Source organism: Lepus europaeus, chromosome 16 (genome assembly GCF_033115175.1).
Source record: "Lepus europaeus isolate LE1 chromosome 16, mLepTim1.pri, whole genome shotgun sequence".
Taxonomy (NCBI): Eukaryota; Metazoa; Chordata; class Mammalia; order Lagomorpha; family Leporidae; genus Lepus; species Lepus europaeus.
Window position 1 is genome coordinate 73,860,460 of NC_084842.1, and position 19,845 is coordinate 73,880,304.

General features: G+C 42.2%; 1 protein-coding gene and 1 pseudogene across 3 annotated transcripts in view; one reads left to right on the plus strand and one right to left on the minus strand.

The window, feature by feature from the left end:
* Window positions 1–19,845, minus strand: part of LOC133775314 (cytosolic beta-glucosidase) — a 267,883-nt gene that overhangs the window by 137,107 nt on the left and 110,931 nt on the right. The gene's annotated exons all lie outside the window — the stretch shown is intronic.
* On the plus strand, window positions 7,005–7,961 carry LOC133774851 (actin, cytoplasmic 1-like; annotated as a pseudogene).

Below are 19,845 nucleotides of genomic sequence, written 5' to 3' on the forward strand. Positions count from 1 at the left end.
TTCCATTCCTAGCCAACTCTTTTTTTTCCCATGGCTTTCATAAGTAAAATCACCCCATCTACTCTTTCTCTCTCTGTGTCTGCTACAGAAGTAAAAATGGCTAAGGGAAAAACAAAACTGGACATACACACTGATACATTTTTGGCCCTGAATAAAGGAACCAGAATAAAGGAACCCATGATATCATGCACATCCTGAAAAACTGGTAGAACATTGACTAACAATACTAAACCAGAGGCCAAGGTTGTGGTACAGTGCATTAAGCTGCCACCTGCAAGGCCTGCATCCCATAGGACCACTGATTGGAGTCCTGGCAGTCTGATCCAGCTCCCTGCTAATGCACCTGGGAAAGCAGTATAGGATGGCCTAAATACTTGGGCCCCTGGGTTCCTGGACCAGCTTCTGGCTCCTGGTCTTACAGCCCTGGCTGCTGCAGCCATTTGGAGAACAAACCAGTGGATGGAAGATCTCTGTCTCTCCTTCTCTCTCTGTAACTCCGCATTTCAAATAAATAAATACATCTTGAAAAAGAAGGCAGAAAGAAAGAGTAAGCTCAGCCTCCAAGCCAAGGGGGAGACTTCATGTGATCAGCTTACTTTGGGAAAATATTCCTTGCTAGGATCAACATATAAGCAGAATTCTGGCATATTAACAGTACACTTTAAAAAAAAACCTGCCAAAATATGTTTTTAAAAAGATGTATCTATGTACTTATTTATTTGAAAGGCAGAGTGGAAGAGAGAAGTGGGGAGAGAGGGGGGTCATCCATCTGCTGGTTCATTCCCTAAATGCTTACAACATCTGGGACTGGGCCAGGCTGAAGCCAGGAGACAGGAGCTCCATCTTGGAGTTCTGACATGGGCAGCAGGGGCCCAAGCACATAGGCCATCGTCTGCTGCCTTCCCAGGCACATTAGCAGGAAGCTGGGTGGGGAGCAGAGCATGTGGGACTTGAATGGACACTCCACTTTGGTGTGCTGGCCTTCCAAGTAGCAGCTTAGCCTGCTGAGCCACAACATCGGGTCCCAAAATACCTTATAAAAATTTACTCCCCATAATGACAATGATTCCATGACAAGGAGACAAACACTCTACCTGGGCTAATTATGTAATTATAGTAACATGTAGTAACATGAATATAGCTTGTGTTTGACAGCATGGCAACACACAAGTGTGGGATCCCAGCAACTCCTGTCTGTTTAGTTTCCTTTTTTTTTTTTAGATTTACTTATTTATTTGAAAGGCAGAGCTACAGAAAAGGAGAGGCAGATACACAGAGAGAGAGAGAGGGAGAGAGAGAGAGAGAGATCTTTCAACCGATGGTTCACTCCCCAAATGGCTGCAATGGCCAGAGCTGTGCTGATCTGAAGCCAGGAGCCAGGAGCTTCTTTCAGGTCTCCCACGTGGGTGCAGGGGCCCAAGGACTTGGCCCATTTTCCACTGCTTTCCCAGGCCATAGCAGAGAGCTGGATCAGAAGAGCAGCAGCTGGGACCTGAACCAGCGCCCACATGGGATGCCAGCACTGCAGGCTGGCTTTACCTGCTATGCCTCAGCGCCAGCCCCTCTAGTCTTTTTTAGCCTAAAGCACTCAATTTGCCAAGATATCATCCTTTTGGGGGAGCGGATCATGCTCTGACACTCAACAACAAACAGGAGAATGTCCAGCTCCTCCTTTGGAGACCAAACAGAGCCAGCACTTGGTTTACCACTACATTTGGACCTCACACTCAGTACACAGCCTCAATCTAGAGACCTGTACTGCCAAGCCAGTTAAAAATAAGAGAGAAAGCTGGCCTTGCCAAGCTGAGTACTGACCATTTACCTTCCTACTCCTTTCTCTCTTCACTAACACCTAATTCACAGAGAGGACACGGATGATTTGAGAAATAGAATGAACAACAATAACAAGCAGACTTACAGACGTGTCATTCTCTCAGTAAATGTCGACAGTATGAATGAGACGTGGAATCACAATGTGCAGGCCTAGGACAAGGTGTTTTTCTTATTTATTTTCTAATTGACATGTCAAGCTGTACATATTTATGGAGTATCACGTAATGTTTCAATACATGTGCACATTGTGTGATTTCCAAATCAGGGTGAGCATATCTAGCTGCTCAAATACTTAGTGTTCTTTGTGTTGACAGCATTCACAATTGTTTCTTTTAGCTTTCTGAAATAGACTACTGTGTATTATCATTCTGTGTGCTTATCCTATGCACAATTCAATGGCGGGCATGGGGAGGGAAAGCACACTAGTGTGGACCCCAGGTTATCATATTCACTTTGCCACACAGACTTAGTTCCTCTTCACAGCCAACCCGAAGGCCAGGAAGTCCTACTCTTTTTGAAGATTTAGAAATGAAGGGTGGTCAAGACTAAGTACCTTGCTGAATTCAAAGCTACTGGAGAGTGGGGATATATTTAACAACAAAATATACTGGCTGTGCTGCAAATCATGATTCTTTTTCTAATATTTTTAAAAAATATTTATTTGTGAGACAGAGTTGTAGACAGAGAGGAGGAGACACAGAAAGACAGAAAGAGTGCTGGTTCACTCCTCAAATGGTTACAAGGCCAGGGCTGGGCTAGGCTGAAGCTAGGAGCCCAGAGTTTCTTCTGGGTCTCCCACATGGGTGCAGGGGCCCAAACACTTGAGCCACCTTCTGCTTTCCCCGGTGCATTAGCAGGGAGCTGAATCAGAAAAGCAGCAGCCAGAACATGAACCAGGGCCCATATGGAAGGCCAGCATTGCAGGTTGAGGCTTAACCTGCTATGCCACAATGCCAGTCCCCCAAATCATAATTCTTGCTTCAACAGCTAAACACTCAAAGCTAATATCCAAAATTCGAAGATGGTGTGAAAATGCTGGCTCTTCATTGCTCTGCAAGAGGACAGACTTAAGCCTCATCCATTCTACCTTTTTGTAAAGATAAATTTTTAAAAAAATCACCATTTTCCAAGTAGGCAAATTCCAGACTTTTCTAAACAAACAGTAGCTTTGAAAGAGAAGGTTAAATGCTGGAAGTTTAATTGTATCTTCAAATCAGTGGGTGAAAGTCTTAGGCATTAAATGGGCTAATAGGCACTTAGGTCTGGTCCCTGCTAGAATGAGAAAAGGTGGACAAGATGCTTGCTTCTTCCCAGAAGCTACTTTTAGCAAGATGAAATACCAATCTTGCCCCTCTGAGTTTCTAGTTTTATCATGAGAATAGAAAGTTACCTATCCTGCCCTTCTTTATTTTTTTTAAACTTTTATCTAATAAATATAAATTTCCAAAGTACAACTTCTGGATTATATCAGCTTTTTCCCCCCGTAACCTCCCTCCCACCTGCAACCATCCCATCTCTTGCTCCCTCTCCCACCCGATTCACATCAAGATTCATTTTCAATTCTCTTTATATAGAGAAGATCAATTTAATATATACTAAGTAAAGATTTCAACAGTTTGCACCCACACAAACACAAAATATAAATTACTGTTTGAGTACTAGTTATACTGTTAATTCACATAGTATAACACATTAAAGACAGAAACTCCACATGGGGAGTAAGTGCACAGTGACTCCTGTTGTTGATTTAACAATTGACACTCTTATTTATGGCATCAGTAATCACCCTAGGCTCTTGTCATGAGTTGCCAAGGCTATGGAAGCCTCTTGAGTTTGCCAACTCCAATCTTATTTAGACAAGGCCATAGTCAAAGTGGAAGTTCTCTCCTCCCTTTCAGAGAAAGGTACCTCCTTCTTTGATGGCCCGTTCTTTGCTCTGGGATCTCACTCACAGAGATCTTTCATTTAGGTCATTTTTTTTTTTTTTGGTCAGAGTGCCTTGACTTTCCATGCCTAATATGCTCTCATGGGCTTTTTAGCTGGATCCGAATGCCTTAAGTGTTGATTCTGAGGCCAGAGTGCTGTTTAGGACATCTGCCATTCTATGAGCCTGCTGTGTATCCTGCTTCCCATGTTGGATCATTCTCTCCTTTTTAATTCTTTCAGTTAGTATTAGCAGACACTAGTCTTGTGTATGTCATCCCTTTGATTCTTAATCCTATCATTATGATCAATTATGAACTGAAACTGATCACTTTGACTAGTGAGATGGCTTTGGTACATGCCACCTTGATGGGACATTTCTAACTGGCACATTTCTAACTCTACCATTAGTATCCCGCCCTTCTTATGGCTGTTTGTTTGTTTGTTTTTATCATGAGCAGGCTAGGCAGATTACAATTCCTGCCTTCTGCTGGGTTTTGTGCTACTTCTGATCAACTGTTAGCTGTTATTTGGCTCCTCCCTGGAATTGTGCTTAAAAGACTCCACTATAACAAGTTTCCCTCAGGTCTTCCTCCCTTGGAGCTCCCCTCCTGACTGTGGCAGGAGGTTTCTGACTTTAATAAATCTTGCTTTGCTCACTGCCCTGTCCGCGTGGAAATTCTTCTTGTACACGAGACAAGAACTGAGGTTGCCTTTCTCATTGCCATTTCCCTGTAACAAAAGGAAATTCATTTGGAATGTGGGGACACATGTTTTCCTGCGTGACAGTCACTGCAGAGAAAAACTCGAGAATATCACCCTCCCTTTCTTTGTGACTCCTACTATTGCTGAAATCATCTTTCTTTGGGGCTTTGACATCTGATGTCCTAGACTGCTAACAGAAACTCTGTCTCCAAGATACCACTTCTTTGGTATAACACAGGCTTGCAGTTTCTTTCCAGGCATGAATTTAAAGCTCTTTCAGTACCTAGGCTCTGTCTTAAGGAACTTGACATCTATAAAGAATCCGAGCTTATATTCCCATGTAAGACTCTGAATAAGTTAGGAAAGTGGTGGTGAGCAAGGAATAGAGAGAATTGGATACAGCTAGGATTTCTAGCCAGAAGAAAAGCAAAAAGGACAGGAGGAAGGAAAGGAGTATTAACAGTTAAACTTAGGTGCAAGGTGTTCAGTATGCCACCTACTAGAGTTGGTACAAGGAAACCTGCTGATTCAAGTGGGAAAGAGCAGACTCTAGTTCCAAATGTGCTCTTCCTAATTTTGTAAGTCAGCAGGAGGATTTTTAAAGGGAAAAGTGGATTTGGAGGGGTTGTCAAACAGGTTTCAGGGGTAGGTGCTAATATCACTTAAGTGCAGTCTTCTTTGATAGGAAACTTGGCAGATTCGCCACCTGCTGGTAGTGGTCACTTAAGTGCAGTCTTTCATAGGAAACTTGGCAGATTCGCCACCTGCTGGTGGTGAATTCCTGTCTTATCCAGGTCTGCCTTTCTGACCATCTATTTTTCCAACATAAGCTTCTGAAATTCTTAGGTCCCATCCGCTTGAACAATCATTTTGATCAGCCACAAGATTAGCAACTAGCTTTGGTTAATTAGACTGTGATAAGGAAAGGAAGATGTGCTTTCTATCATGGCAAATGTAAAAGGAAAATGTAGTATGATTATAGGATGGCAGGGGAGGGAAGGGAAGGCACAGGAAAGGGAGGGAATGGGACAACAGGGGAGGGAAGGGGAGAGTGATGATGCTTTTCCCAGCTTTCTGCATCCCCTGCAAAATCTTTTCATGTTCATTTTTCAAGAATCTTGGTCTTCCTCTTTCTCCTCTTAATGCTTCTCTTCAACACTTTAAAATCGCAAATTAGGTAGACCATCATTCACTAATGGCTCAATTGTACTCCATGAGCAAAAGTTAATTTTCTGTTGGTGGACAAGCCCACACCTTAAGACTTCACGACTTAGGAGCTGTTAACGACTTGTAAATCACCCCCAGGAAAATGGCTCAACAAGCTGGATCTGACAGCCACGGCAAGAACCACATCAGTGGGTGGATATGCGTTCTGAACACAAGACACAAAGAAAAAGCAAAGCAAAGAAGAACACTGGTTGTTCTTATTTAAGATCATAAAGTTTCTCAGAGATGTTTCTTCCTACCTGATTTTATAAATGAGGAATTTGAGACAATTGCCAACAGTCTCAGAACAGTGCGAATTGGTCCCAGAATTTATTGCATTTCACTTGCTGTAAATAAGCACCATTCTAGGCTGGCTGGAGGGTGCTCATAGAAAGGTTGGAACATTACAAAGATCATCTTGACAGCCACTGGGAAACCTATAAATTTGAATTATTACTTTCAAATAAATCACTGTATAGATTTGCATAGTCACAACTATTATACAGTACTGTTACGAATATCAAGTCAAGTCCAGAAAGAATTCTTTTGTCTTGGAAATGACACTTATTATGCATTTACATTAACTGGGAAAATACATAATGGGGGGGTCATTAGATTGAGAACAGCAAAGCCTTAGATTTCTAGGTACACAAATCAAAGTCTAATTAAAGGTAAACAGTAAAATGAAAATAAAGCTTAACCAATCAGAAAGTGCTAACCAACGTCTAACTAGAGATCTCATATGCTCCTATGCAAATAGGATTAGACACCCAGGTAATTTCTTTACTTGGCATCCATCTCAGTCTCTCAAGGCTCACTACTAAAGAAGAGCTCTCAACTTTTCCTAGCTTTGAGTGCTCCCTAATCATAAAACATTAATGCTCAAACAAACCCTGCTAAATTTATTTTTCCTAAAGTTTTTCTTTTAGGTGCCTGCATTGTGGTGGAGCAGATTAAGCTACTGCTTGCAACAACTCAACAATTATTACGCTTGAAAATGACAGTGAATTCCGGTGAATTCAATTCCAGGCTCTGCCACTTATTATCTGTAAGTATTAGGGTGCTACTTGAAATGTGACGCATTGGAGTAAAACTGACATTTTGAGATTTGATGATTATTTACAGCCCTTGTCTCTATTGTTGAAGAATGATGTTCTTTTCTTCATACTATTTGTTGTACTCTTTACTTAGTGTAGGGTTAATCTTATGAGTATAAACTGAAAACAGATCTTTGTAAGAATTAAGAGTGGGAATAAGAGCCGAGACCGCGTGCAGCTCGCTACCACCGCACCTCGCCCAGCCGCTCCGCCGGGCTCCACACTCCCGCTCGGCAAACCATGGATGACGATAGCGCCGCGCTCGCGGTGGACAACGGCTCCGGCGTGTGCAAGGCCGGCTTCGTGGGCGCCGATGCCCCCGGGCTGTCTTCCCCTCCATCGTGGGGCATCCTCGGCACCAGGGCGTGATGGTGGGTGGTCCTGACGCTCAAGTACCCTATCGAGCACGGCATCGTGACCAACTGGGACGACATGGAGAAGGTCAGGCACCACATCTTCTACAATGAGCTGCGCGTGGCGCCCGAGGTGCAACCGGTGCTGTACGTGGCCATCCAGGCCGTGCTGTCCCTGTACGCCTCTGGCCGCACCACGGGCATCGTGATGGACTCTGGCGACGGGGTCACCCACACGGTGCCCATCTACCAGGGCTACGCGCTGCCACACACCATCCTGCGCCTGGACCTGGCCGGCCTCATGAAGATCCTCACGGAGCGCGGCTACAGCTTCACCACCACCGCCGAGCGCGAGATCGTGCGCGACATCAAGGAGAAGCTGTGCCACGTGGCGCTGGACTCCGAGCAGATGGCCACGGCCGCGTCCTCCTCCTCCCTGGAGAAGAGCTGCCCGACGGCCAGGTCCTCACCATCGGCAAGGAGCGCTTCCGCTGCCCCAGGCGCTGTTGCAGCCCTCCTTCCTGGGCATGGAGTCGTGCGGCATCCAGAAGACCACCTTCAACTCGATCATGAAGTGCGAGTGGACATCCGCGAGGACCTGCACGCCAACACGGTGCTGTCGGGCGGCACCACCATGAACCCCGGCATCGCCGACCGCATGCAGAAGGAGGTCACCGCCCTGGCGCCCAGCACCGTGAAGATCAAGATGACCGCTTCCCCCACCGAGCGCAAGTACTCGGTGTGGATGGGCGGCTCCATCCTGGCCTCGCTGTCCACGTTCCAGCAGATGTGGATCAGCAAGCAGGAGTCGGGCCCCTCCATCGTGTGCCGCAAGTGTTTCTAGGCGGACTGTTAGCCGCAGTGGCGGGACACCCTCTCCCGACGGAACCTAACGCGCAAGAGACAAGATTGGCATGGCTTTATTCGTTGTTGTTTTTTTTTTCTTCTTCTTCTTCTTTTTTTGGTTTGTTTTTTTTGTTTTGGCGCTTTTGACTCCGGATTTACACACTGGAACGGTGAAGGTGACAGCAGTCGTTGGAGCGAGCATCCCCAAAGTCCTCAAAGTTCTGCACTGTGGCCAAGGACTTTGATTGTACATTGTTTTTTTTGTTGTTGTTGTTGTTTTTTCTTTTGATAGTCATTCCAAATATCATGAGATGCCTTGTGACAGGAAGCCCCCGCCCCACTCCTGCCAAGGAGAAACAGCGGCGCAGTCCTCGCCCGGTGCCACCCAGGGGAGGCGGCAGCATCTCTTTTGTGTAAATTATGTAATGCAAATTTTTAAAATCTTCGCCTTAATACTTTTTTCAATTTTTTTTTGAACGGTCAGCCATCGTGGCACCCCCTTTTTTTGTCCCCCACCTTGAGATGTATGAAGGCTTTTGGTCTCCCTGGGAGTGGGTTGAGGTGTGGAGGCAGCCAGGGCTTCCCTGTACACTGACGAGACCAGTTCAATAAAAGTGCACACCTGAACACACACACACACACGAGTGGGAATAAGAGAGGGAGGAGGAAGACGGGTGAGAGCATGGGTGAGAGGGAGGCTTGGGTGGGAAGTATCACTATGTTCCTAAATCTGTGTATATAAAATACATGAAACTTATATAACTTAAATAAAATTTTAGGAAAAGTATTAGGGGGCAAGATATGCATTGATTTCCTTATAAAATGGAGATGGTACCAACTTTTTTCACAGGGAACATTTAAAGTGATAATGCATGATTATATTTCACATATATAGATACATACACTTTTAATTTGATTTCATCACTACTCCAAGTCCTTGTGAATTGAACCACAGGATCCAGTTGAAAGAAATTCCATATTTTTAAAAGAAAGAAAACAGATTTTTCATTTATTTATTTGAGAGGAAAAAAAACAGAGATAAGGAGGGAGAGAGAGAGAGAGAGAGAGAGAGAGAGAGAGAGAAAGAGGAAAAAGATACCTTTCATATGCTAGCTCATTCCCCAAATGGCCCCAACAACCAGATCTGGGCCAGGCCGAAGCCAGGAACAAAAGTTACTCCATCCTGGTCTCCCACATGGGTGGCAGGGACACAAGTATTGAGCCACCATCCACTGTCAGCAGAAAGCTAGACTAGAAGCTAAGCAGCCAGATCTCAATCCAACACTCCAACATGGAATGCTAACATAGCCAAGAATCAACTAAACCTGCTGCCCCTTCTATATTTTAAACAAGGCTGACTGCTCCATCTTTTTTTGAAATATGCTAGAACATATAGCTGAACCAATAGTTAAGTTTATTTTTGTGCGGTGAGCTAATCTATCTAGGACATCAAATCATCTATCAGCAGCTTCCTGTGGATCACAACAGAGAATGTTGGGTTTTAAGGTCTTCCAGAAATTCTTTTTCCTAAATATCCTTCTCAGACCCTGCAATCCACTAACAGATATGACTTTAGCATTTACAAAACAAGAGCTTTCGATTAATTATGCTCTAAGATTCCCAGGTCTTGTAAAGCCACTAGTTGGGCTCCAGGGAGAGATGATGAAATATGAGTTCCGCTCTCTTGCTTCAGAGAGAATATAGTATGCAGAGCAAATATTTTCCATTGACTAAGGAAGGAAGAGGAGTTATGGAGTAGAATGCAAGGCGGTCTGTTCTTAGCTTAAGGGTGAAAACACAGCATACTCTTATTCTGGTCTATTTTCCATTTTGTACCATATCTTGGATTCTGCAGTGTTTCCTGCATTGCTGTGTGGTATATACAATCACAGCACTCAGACTTGCAAAAAATCATTTTCAGTGGGGGCACCGCCTGACAGCTTCTTGCTTATCTCATGAATGCTTCTGACAGCCTAACAGGGTTGCCTTTCTGAGACTCTTGCTTTTCTGCAGGTTCTAACATCTTCCCCATCATCCACTTCATCCTGACATCTGTTCACTCACTTCAGGAAGGCAACATGAAAGGTGACAGGGAGTTTTGGTGTCAACAAAAGGGAAATGAAGCATTGGATTGTTGTTTTTGACTCTCACTGGAAGAGCTTTGAGGACATTTAATTAGCTTTGAATTTCATGAACTGTAAGAGTTACCCATTTCATAAGACTTGTGCTACTATGCGCCTTTGTTAAAATTTTCTCAAACAATTGATTCTTTGTAGCCATTTCATTTTCATTATTTTCACTGGTATAATACTAATTTTCATTCTACTCAAATGATTTGTTTTTTCATTCTATCTTCTCTAAAAGTAGCCAACATTTTTAAGTATTTAATATGTATAAACATTGTTCCATGTCATTTAATCCTCCAACGATAGCCATATTAAGAAAAGTATTACCTATAACCCATCTTATAGGTGAGAAAATAGAGACGTAGAAAAGGCATATAATTTGCCAGGAGGTAAAACAGCATGATTAGAACTCAGTTTTGTAGCCAGCGCTGTGGCATTGCAGGTAAAGCTGCTGCCTGCAGCGCCAGCATCCCATAAGGGCTCTGGTTCAAGTTCTAGCTGTTCTACTTCCAATCCAGCTCCCTGCTAATGCACCTGGGAAAGTGGCAGAGAATGGCCCAAGTTCTTGGGCCCCTGCACCCACGTGGAAGACTTAGATGAAGCTCCTGGCTCCTGGCTTCCATCTGGCCCAGTCCTAGCCATTGCAGCCATTTGGGGAGTGAACCAGTGGATGGAAGACCTCTCTCTCTCTCTCTCTCTCTCTCTCTCTGACCCTCCCTGTAACTCTGACTTTCAAATAAATCAATAAATCCTTAAAAAAAAAAAAACCTTAATTTTTCTGACTCTGAGTACTGAATCTTTAAATTCTGTGTATTAGCAGCTCTGAGATCTGTTTAGGCTAATTTTTAGAACAGAAGCAGTGTATTGCTTTCATATGTTTGAGTCTATCTCTTTCTAACACTTTTCACAGAGCCTCTTGCCTCGTAGCTTCTTACTAAATATTTCAGAACAATATGGAGGAGAAGGAAAAAAAGGAGGAAAGGGAAGAAGAGACGGATTCTAAGAATGCTGTAATAACTGTAATAAGGCTCTTCTTTCTACAAACATCCCCTAGTTACTCTCAAACCTTGAGCTCTGGCCAACAGCATCCACTCCCCATTCCAGCTTCCTGAGGGGGGATGAGGATGGGAGGTGAGCAGGACATGCAATTCTAATTTTCTGCATGGATGCCTTAGTTACTGTTAAGATATTGTCAAAGGGAAGTAATTTCAAAGAAGAGAATTTAACCTGATTAAGAAGGTCGATTAAGATTGGCTTTTGAGAAAATATTAAAAGCTCGGAAGCAAAAGAAAGATGAAGATTTGGAAGCCGTTAAAGGGGCTCCTCAGATATCAAAATGGCAGCAGACAGCTGCTCACTGGCATAGCACAAAGTCTTTATATTGATGCCTTTTATGACAGCAATCACAACACAAGTGTGCCTTGCCAGTCTGTTCAAGCCAAGCACATGCATGTTAGCTGTGATCCTAATGAGCTTCATGTTTCAGCTGAGAGCCTGGAGGTCTTCCATTTAATTGCAAGAGTCTCCCTGCATTCTCTTGTTCTCTTGTTGGGCATTAAGGGCTTAGATGCTTATCTTAGCACATGGAATTTAGCCTAGTCCTGTTGTTTGAGATCTTGTGAATTAATTTTTTTCCTCCCTGGAGATTCAATGAAACCAAAGTAAACATCCCAACCTCTTCTTACTTAAAGAAGAGATTTATAACTTGTAATAAACAATATTCCATATGTCAAACTCCTTGTTTGAGCAGTCATTGGCAGAGCGTCCAGCTTCTTCTAAACATCCTTCTCTTTCTTCTCAAGCTGTGCAGTAGTTATGACCTAGCATTTGGCCTGAAGAGTAGCCAAGAAAGAATGTTGGTACCATGTCCTCTGGAAGTATCTCAGAGACGAATGCTCTGAGAGCAGCTAACTTGCATTCTCTGACCTCTGCAAATCCTACCTGTTTTTATGTCTGGGTTTTATATCTTCGGCAGAATCCGAAAGCTGCCAGTAAGGAATGTGGTCACTCACTCTCTGTTCAGACCAACTCTACTCAAATTTGGTGCTGCTAATAGTAACAACTAAAGAGAATGCTGCCAAGTTGGACATTGGCTGAGCTATAGCCAGTGGGCAATGCCAGGCAGGCAAAGCTACTACAATGGAAATGGCATTCCCCAGGAGAGACAAGTGGTAGGAAACAAGAATCAGCAGCAAATGACAGAGTCCTTTTTATTTTTCTCTCTAATTTTCTTTCAAAGTGAGAAGCAAGACTCTAAATTTCAAAAGTCCATATTTTATTTTTTTCCAGAACACAGAAAAGTGATATTACCCCTCCAGGAGTTCAAATGACAAAAGGAAAACCTTGGTGTTGCTGTACACATGTATATACTCAGCATCCATCGGACACTTCACTTGGTGAAACTGGGCAGGGTCTTCCTCATTTTACATGGAGAAATTCTAAACTGAAAGTGACAACAGTTTGCAACTTGACACTTCCCAACATGATTCCTGTAATAATATGCTACCTTTAGAAACCCCAAGTATACTTCAAAAAAGTTCATGGAAAAATGGAATCAAACGTTGAGTTGATTAGGATGTAAAAAAAAAAATTGTTAAAATCCACACATAGCTTTTTCATAATATGCATTTTCTATGTCCTTTTTGAAGACCTTATGCATGCTTGAAGAATAAAGGATACAGCATAAATGCACAATGTGTCTTAGGATTAGACATGAGTACTAGGTTTTAATCTAATCTTACATCTGTTTCTTCAGTTTGCTAAGCTTTCAGGAACTGTGAGACAATTCTATCATTAAACTTGGTCATCTCTTTTGGATGTGTGTGCAGACATATATGGATACATGAGTTTTACTCAATCTATTTTTTCCTATTTTCATTATTTTCTTATCTTAGATTTGGAGAAGTATTTCAGATACATTAGAAAAACTAGAGAAACAAAGATAAAAATAGAAATCTCACTCCCAGAGGTAAACATTTAACATCTTACATTACCTCCTATCAGTCAACATGTTATGTTTCATACTTTTAAATGAAACAACCCCATTTCACTGCATTATTTCTGATAGTTTGTTTCAGAAGACACAAAAAGACTATTTTAAACTCAGTTTTAGTATCTACAAATTAGAGCTGAGGGTATAGCACTTATATGTATTTTCATGTATATAGAGAGTCCAAGAAAACTTTCCAAAACTGAAGCATATTTAAAATTAAATATAGTATAGTGAATACTCATTTACTCTGTATTCAATCCATACTCCCTTCTAATATTCTGTAAAATTTACAAGATAGGGATAAAATGACAGGTCAAAGAGAATGAGAAACGAGAGAGTAGCAACACATTTTGAGAAGATGAAAACCAAATAGTAACAGATTCATCAAAAGAAAGGAAAACAAAACCAAAGCTGCTAGTGGGAGTCAGCTCAGACACAAGATGATTTAGTTTTTGGACTTTCAAAACCTAAAAGTGATTTCGCAGGTGGGGCTGAAAGCTGCAGGATTTGCTGAAAATGTTTCTTCCAAGAAGTAAGATCCAATACTGTGCTAGTAACCAGCTTCCTATCACACACCACCCCACCCCAAACAGAATCCTCTTTTCCAATTTCCATGGTATAAACACTCCTACCACGGCCATCTACAAGCCAACAATACAATGTTACCAAACACAGCATTGGCAAGATGTAAGCATGTGCATTCGAGAGAAGTGGCTCAAGCTGGTATTATCACATCTTCTATTGGCCCCTTTAAACAGAGGAATTAGTCAAAGATTGGCTGCTCCTTCTATGCGGACATTTCAGAGACAGACACAGGACTTCAAGGATATGAGGGTTAGTTAAGTAGGAGGTGTAGCATGAAGGGAGGTTACATGGAAATGTATTTACATTTCAGCCTCTTTCTCTCCTAGGTTTCCAAAACAGTCCACTGTTTGAAGGCAGGAAAATTCCTTTAGGAGGAAACTGAAAACAGAGCAATAGATAATAGTATTTCGGGGTTCCTCAACAAAATGGTCCAGCCACATCACTCCACTCATGCCCAGAGCTTCAAATCTCCTGTTCCGTGTACTGCATTTAAAAATGAATGGTGGGGCAAGCATTCTGGCACAGTGGGCTAAGCCAACACCTGGGAAACCATTTAGTCACAAGCCCTCTGCTTCTGATTTAGCTTCCTGCTGATGTACATCAGAAGGCTTCAGATGAGGACCCAAGTTCTTTGGTCCCTGCTACCCATGTGAGAGATCCAGATGGAATTCCTAGCTCCTGGTTTTGGTCTAGTCCAGCACCACCAGCACTGAGGAGTAAACCAATCAATGGAAGATCTCTCTCCCACTCAGACTCAAATAAATAAATTAACAAATCTTAAAAAATGCCAATGAATACAGGAGATATTATGCCAAAGTATAGTGCCTTGGCATATTAGGTATAGTAAGCTCAAGGAAATTGAGAAAACAGCATAAGCAAAAGTGTTTCTTTTTCTCTTTCTCTCACCTTTTCCCACTTTCTGCTCTCAGGAAATAAAGAGAATTCTCTGACCTATCTCCCCTCAAAGAACATTTTAAGACCCTTTGGTTGCACAGAGTCCCATCCTGTAGCTGGTGGCCAAGAAGAATCTGAACAGGTCTTGCTCACATCCTCCCATTAGAGCTTGCTCTTTGTCCTCCAGTCACTTCTACACAACCACCTGTTAAAATACTTTGTTTTTCCTTGGTTGTATTTATTTCTCATGCCGTATAAAACTTAGGTTAAATAAAGTGCGTATGCTTTTCTCTTGTTAATCTGCCTTTTGTTCTACAGGTGTCAACCACAAGCCTTGTGATGACTAAGGAAAAGATACTTCTCCCCTACAATGGAAAATTATATTGGTGTTGGTAATATTAGTTGTGCTACTCTGAAACTCCTGTGTGTAACATAGGGTTAGCATGTGTAGTTACTTGACGCTCTGTCATTCCCTATGAACTTGAGATCAGAATTCTTGATGTAGAACATAAGAGACTAAATGTAATATAGAAAGAGTTAGACCTTCACATTCACGGTTAATTGATTTTGGCTGTCAAGGCCAATCAAAGAGTAAAGGAAAGTGCCAATTAGATTGTTGTAGGCCAAGAACATAATGCTTCAGTCACATCTCACACCATCTATAAAAATTAACTCAAAATATATCACAAATCTAAATGTCTACTCTAAAAATATAAAGCTTGTAGTAAAAAACATACCAGATAATGCTTGTGACCTTGGATTAAATGAATATTTTTTAGATACAACACTAAAAGCAAAATCTTTTTTTTTTTTTTTTTTTTTTTGACAGGCAGAGTGGATAGTGAGAGAGAGACAGAGAGAAAGGTCATCCTTTGCCGTTGGTTCACCCTCCAATGGCCGCTGCAGCCAGCATATCTTGCTGATCCGAAGCCAGGAGCCAGATGCTTCTCCTGGTCTCCCGTGTGGGTGCAGGGCCCAAGGACTTGGGCCATCCTCCACTGCACTCCCGGGCCATAGCAGAGAGCTGGCCTGGAAGAGGGGCAACTGGGATAGAATTCGGCGCCCCAACCGGGACTAGAACCTGGTGTGCCTGCGCCGCAAGGTGGAAGATTAGCCTGTTAAGCCACAGCGCCGGCCCTGAAAGCAAAATCTTTAACATAGAAAGTCAATAAATTAGGGGCTAACGCTGTGGTATAGTACGTTAGCCTCTGCTTGCACTGCCAGCATCCCATATGGCCACCGATTTGTGTCCTGGCTGTTCCTCTTCTGATCCAGGTTTCTATTGATGGGCTGGGACAGCAGTAGAAGATGGCCCAAGTGCTTGGACCACTGCCCCAATGTAGGGTGCAGATCCAAAAAAAGCTCCTGGCTTTGGATTAGCTCAACTCTGGCCATTGCAGCCATTTGAGGAGTGAACCAGAATATGGAAGATTCTCTCTCTCTCTCTCTCTCTCTCTCTCTCTCTCTCTCTCTCTCTCATCCTGTTTCTCCTCCCCCTCTGTAACTCTGCCTTTCAAATAAATAAATCTTTTAAAAAAGAAAAAAAAATCTGGCATCAGTAATTATCAGGGAAAAGCAAACTAAAACCACAATCGGATATTACCACACAGACACTAGAGCAGCTAGAATCAAAAAGATTGACCGTAAAACACATTGGCCAGGACGTGGGAAAATGGAACTCTTAACTTTGCTAATGGGAGCACAGGTTGAAACTTTGGAAAACATTATGGCAATCTTCTTAAAACTAAACCTTATCATGCAACCCAGTAATTCTATTCTGAGGTATTTGCTTGAGAGAAATGAAAACTTAGGCCTATCCAGAGATGTGAATGACTCTAATAGCAGCATTATTCATAATATTCACAAACTGGAAACAACCCAAACATACATCAACTGCTGAATAGAAAACAAAATGTGAGCTATCCACACAATCCAATCCAAGTCAGTAATGAAAAGGAATGAATTACTTTTACATACTGCAACGTGGGATAACCTCAAAAATACTGAACATATTGTGCTATCTACATAAAATTTCCAGAAAAGGAAATTCAGAGACAGAAAGCAGATCAATGACCACCTGGGGCTAGAACAGGGATGGTGATTGCCTGCAACTAAATGCAAGGAAACTATGTGAGCTGGTGAAAAAGGTTAAAAACCAGATTGTGATGTTGGTGGCTCAACTCTGTAAGTTAACTAAAACTCATTGAATTTACAGTCATGATCAGTGAATTTTATTGTATGTAAATTGTACCTTGATAAAGCAATTAAAATTAGAGAACTTGCCAGGCCTAATTAAAAAGTGAACAAGACTGAATTATGGTGTCTGTCACACACACTTTGGTCATGAATCTACAAAGAAATGCAGGAAGTGATTATTATTCCATTGTTTAATTTTATAGTTATCTCAAATTACCTTAGTGTTCACCATCCCATGGGTAAAAAAAGTATACTAGCAGATGGCCCAATTTTCCTAATTTTAGTATTATCTTTTCCTGTGGGATTTCCTGCTTCCTGCAAAGTCTCCTAAAGTTAATTTTAAAAGTCTGTGTGAGTGACTTATGGGGCTCATACACTGAATTCTCAGTCAGAATTATCTCATGGGATCAATTATGTTCTTCCTCCCATTGTTACAAATTATGTAATTTTGGCAATTCTTCCTATGAGTTAAAAGCTCTTATATTTTCATTTTAAATTGGCATCACCAAATATAAAGACAAATGGTAAAAATCTATGCTAGTAATTTAAAATTTTAATTTTTTACTTAGGTTGACATGAAATGGCAAGTACATCATAAAATTTCAAAAGAATCTGTAGAAGGAAAGAAATTTATACTTAAGCATCTTTAAGACTTTTTTTCCAATTTTTTCAACAAGACCAGTTAGGAGGAGGTACATTACAATATTGTGCAAGATCTCACAAATGTGTAGCTGGCCCTGACGTGAAGGAACAATTTTGATTAGGGACAATGGTGCTCAGGTATACTTGAGAACAGATACTGATAAATGTAAAGGCCATCCCAATGTGTTGATTTTTAATTAAGACCTGGGACTCATGCACAGGCCAGCTCCCTACACTGGCAAATGCAGGATCACCTGTAATATGGTTAAGTAGCAGGAAATGTAAGTAAGCTCCACAAATTCTTAAATAAGATAAGGCATGTTCTGCTCTTTCACTTTAAAAAACATATTCCTTTGCAACAGCTGAAAAGTCAGATGCAAATTTAGAAGTTTAAGACTTCTTAGAATTCTGTGTAGGATGTATTCGTATGGGATTGCTCCCTTCCCCCCCACCCCCGTTCTCAACTCTCAGCTGTGACATTCTCCATTTTGTTTCCACTTCTTGTTTCTTCTCATATAAAAGGGCTTCATGCTAATATGTGTAGATACCCGAGCCCACATATTCAATCTCCATCTACACCCCTGCAAGCAGCCAGCCTTGTCTTCCCCACAGACAATTACACAGACAAGACTACACTAGCTATAGCAGTAGAACTCTGATCCATCACCCACAGCAATCTGCCCAGAAACCAAATCCCATCTACAATAATTAGCCGAGGAAGTCAGCCAGTGGTAAGCCAGGTTTACAGGAAGCCAGATCACCGTCTTCAGTGAAAATTCAGAAATCTAAACAAAACTTCTCCAACAATCAGCCCCAAATGCCCCTGAGTTGATTAATAATTGACAGTTTCCCTAATTTTTGTCCCCACCTCCAACTTAGTACCAAGCAGAAAAAAGCCAAGTGCATACCACTAACCTATCTTATAGGATTCCATGCTTCTGGTTAGCCCACCTGACACTCCCCCAATCCAACAGTCTCTAATCAGAGCCCACCTGGAGCTTTCCTACTCCCCAGAAGGCTGCTCCTAAGGCTGGGCTGAAGCCCTCTGCAGCCTGGGTGACCTGGGCCCACCCACATCTATGAGTAGGGTGAGGGCACTTCACGCCATCTGCCAGGGCTTTCCTCTCCACACACCTGGGACAGTCTTGACACCTCAGTCCTCCAGTTTTGACTCTGTGGCAAGAGAGAATTACATTGATGGTTTCAAATCTCATTTCCATGACTTCAAGATCCACTTACGGACATTGCTCCTAAAAACTGGACTTGCCAATACCTCCCTTGTGAAACCACAGCATTGGGTCCAGTTGAGTGCAGTTTCTGTCTTGGGATCCAAGCCCTGAAGAGCCATAGGTGTGTTAAATAAAAAAATTATCCCAACACTTTTAAAGATGATAAGGCAAACTTTAGGCAAAATAGATGGCTACAGTGAGGTTTGCAGCATGAGAAAGCAGGCTTCACTCCGAATACAATAAAAACAGAGATTTACAGCCAAGGAGCCTGCTGAAGAGGCAGTGGAGTAAACGTTCCTAAAAGAAACCAACTCAGCAAAAACTGGACTCACCAAGCCAAACGTAGAACCCAAGGTCTGGACCTACTCAGAAAGTGGAGCCGGAGGAGCCTGACTCAAGTTTGGTCAAGGAGCAAGTCTTGGCTCGCTCTCCTATCTCACTCTCTGTTCTGCATTAGATTGTGGAACTGTCCAGCAGCTATTGTAGCCAAGGGCACTCCATGCCCATCATGTCCACTGTGGGAAGAAGACCATAGTTTGACTCTGGGCTCTACTACCTGCAGCTGTAGTACACTGGGCAAACCATTTATCCTTGTTTAAATGACGGTTCCTCGTGGATAAAAGGAGGACCCTAATATCTGATTGGATAGAGTTGGAGTGTTGCTTATATTGGAGAAAAGGTAAGTGTAATGTTGGGCACACAACTGCTGTGTTCTGAATGCTAGTACTTACTTATGTCCTTGCCACTGGCACTATTGTCGTTATTGGTGTCTCTTTTTCCTAAACATTCTATTATTTCTATCTAAGTAAATATACCAAATTGTGTGTTTTTGTAGCTAAGAGAGATTTGTAACAAACACACACACAAACGCGCGCGCGCACACACACACACTGCATTTTAGAGAACAATCTTGCCTTGACAGAAGGAAGACAATGATCCCCAATGGGACTTTTCCATTTCTAATTTCAGTCACTCTGTGGTCCTGTGATGACTATAGCTGACTAATCAACTAAATATAATTATGCACAATTCCAAACATATTATGAAGTAATAAGGCCTTTATTTTTCATTGTGCCCTGAATGCCTGTATCATTAAAGTTGTAAAAACAGAATTTAATTTGGGCCTATTGAAGGGAAAGTCAAAGGAGTGAAAGAGGTGACAAGAAGGCCTAGGCTTTTTCTGTTCAGCCTGCAAAGATGCAAACACCTGAACCAAGC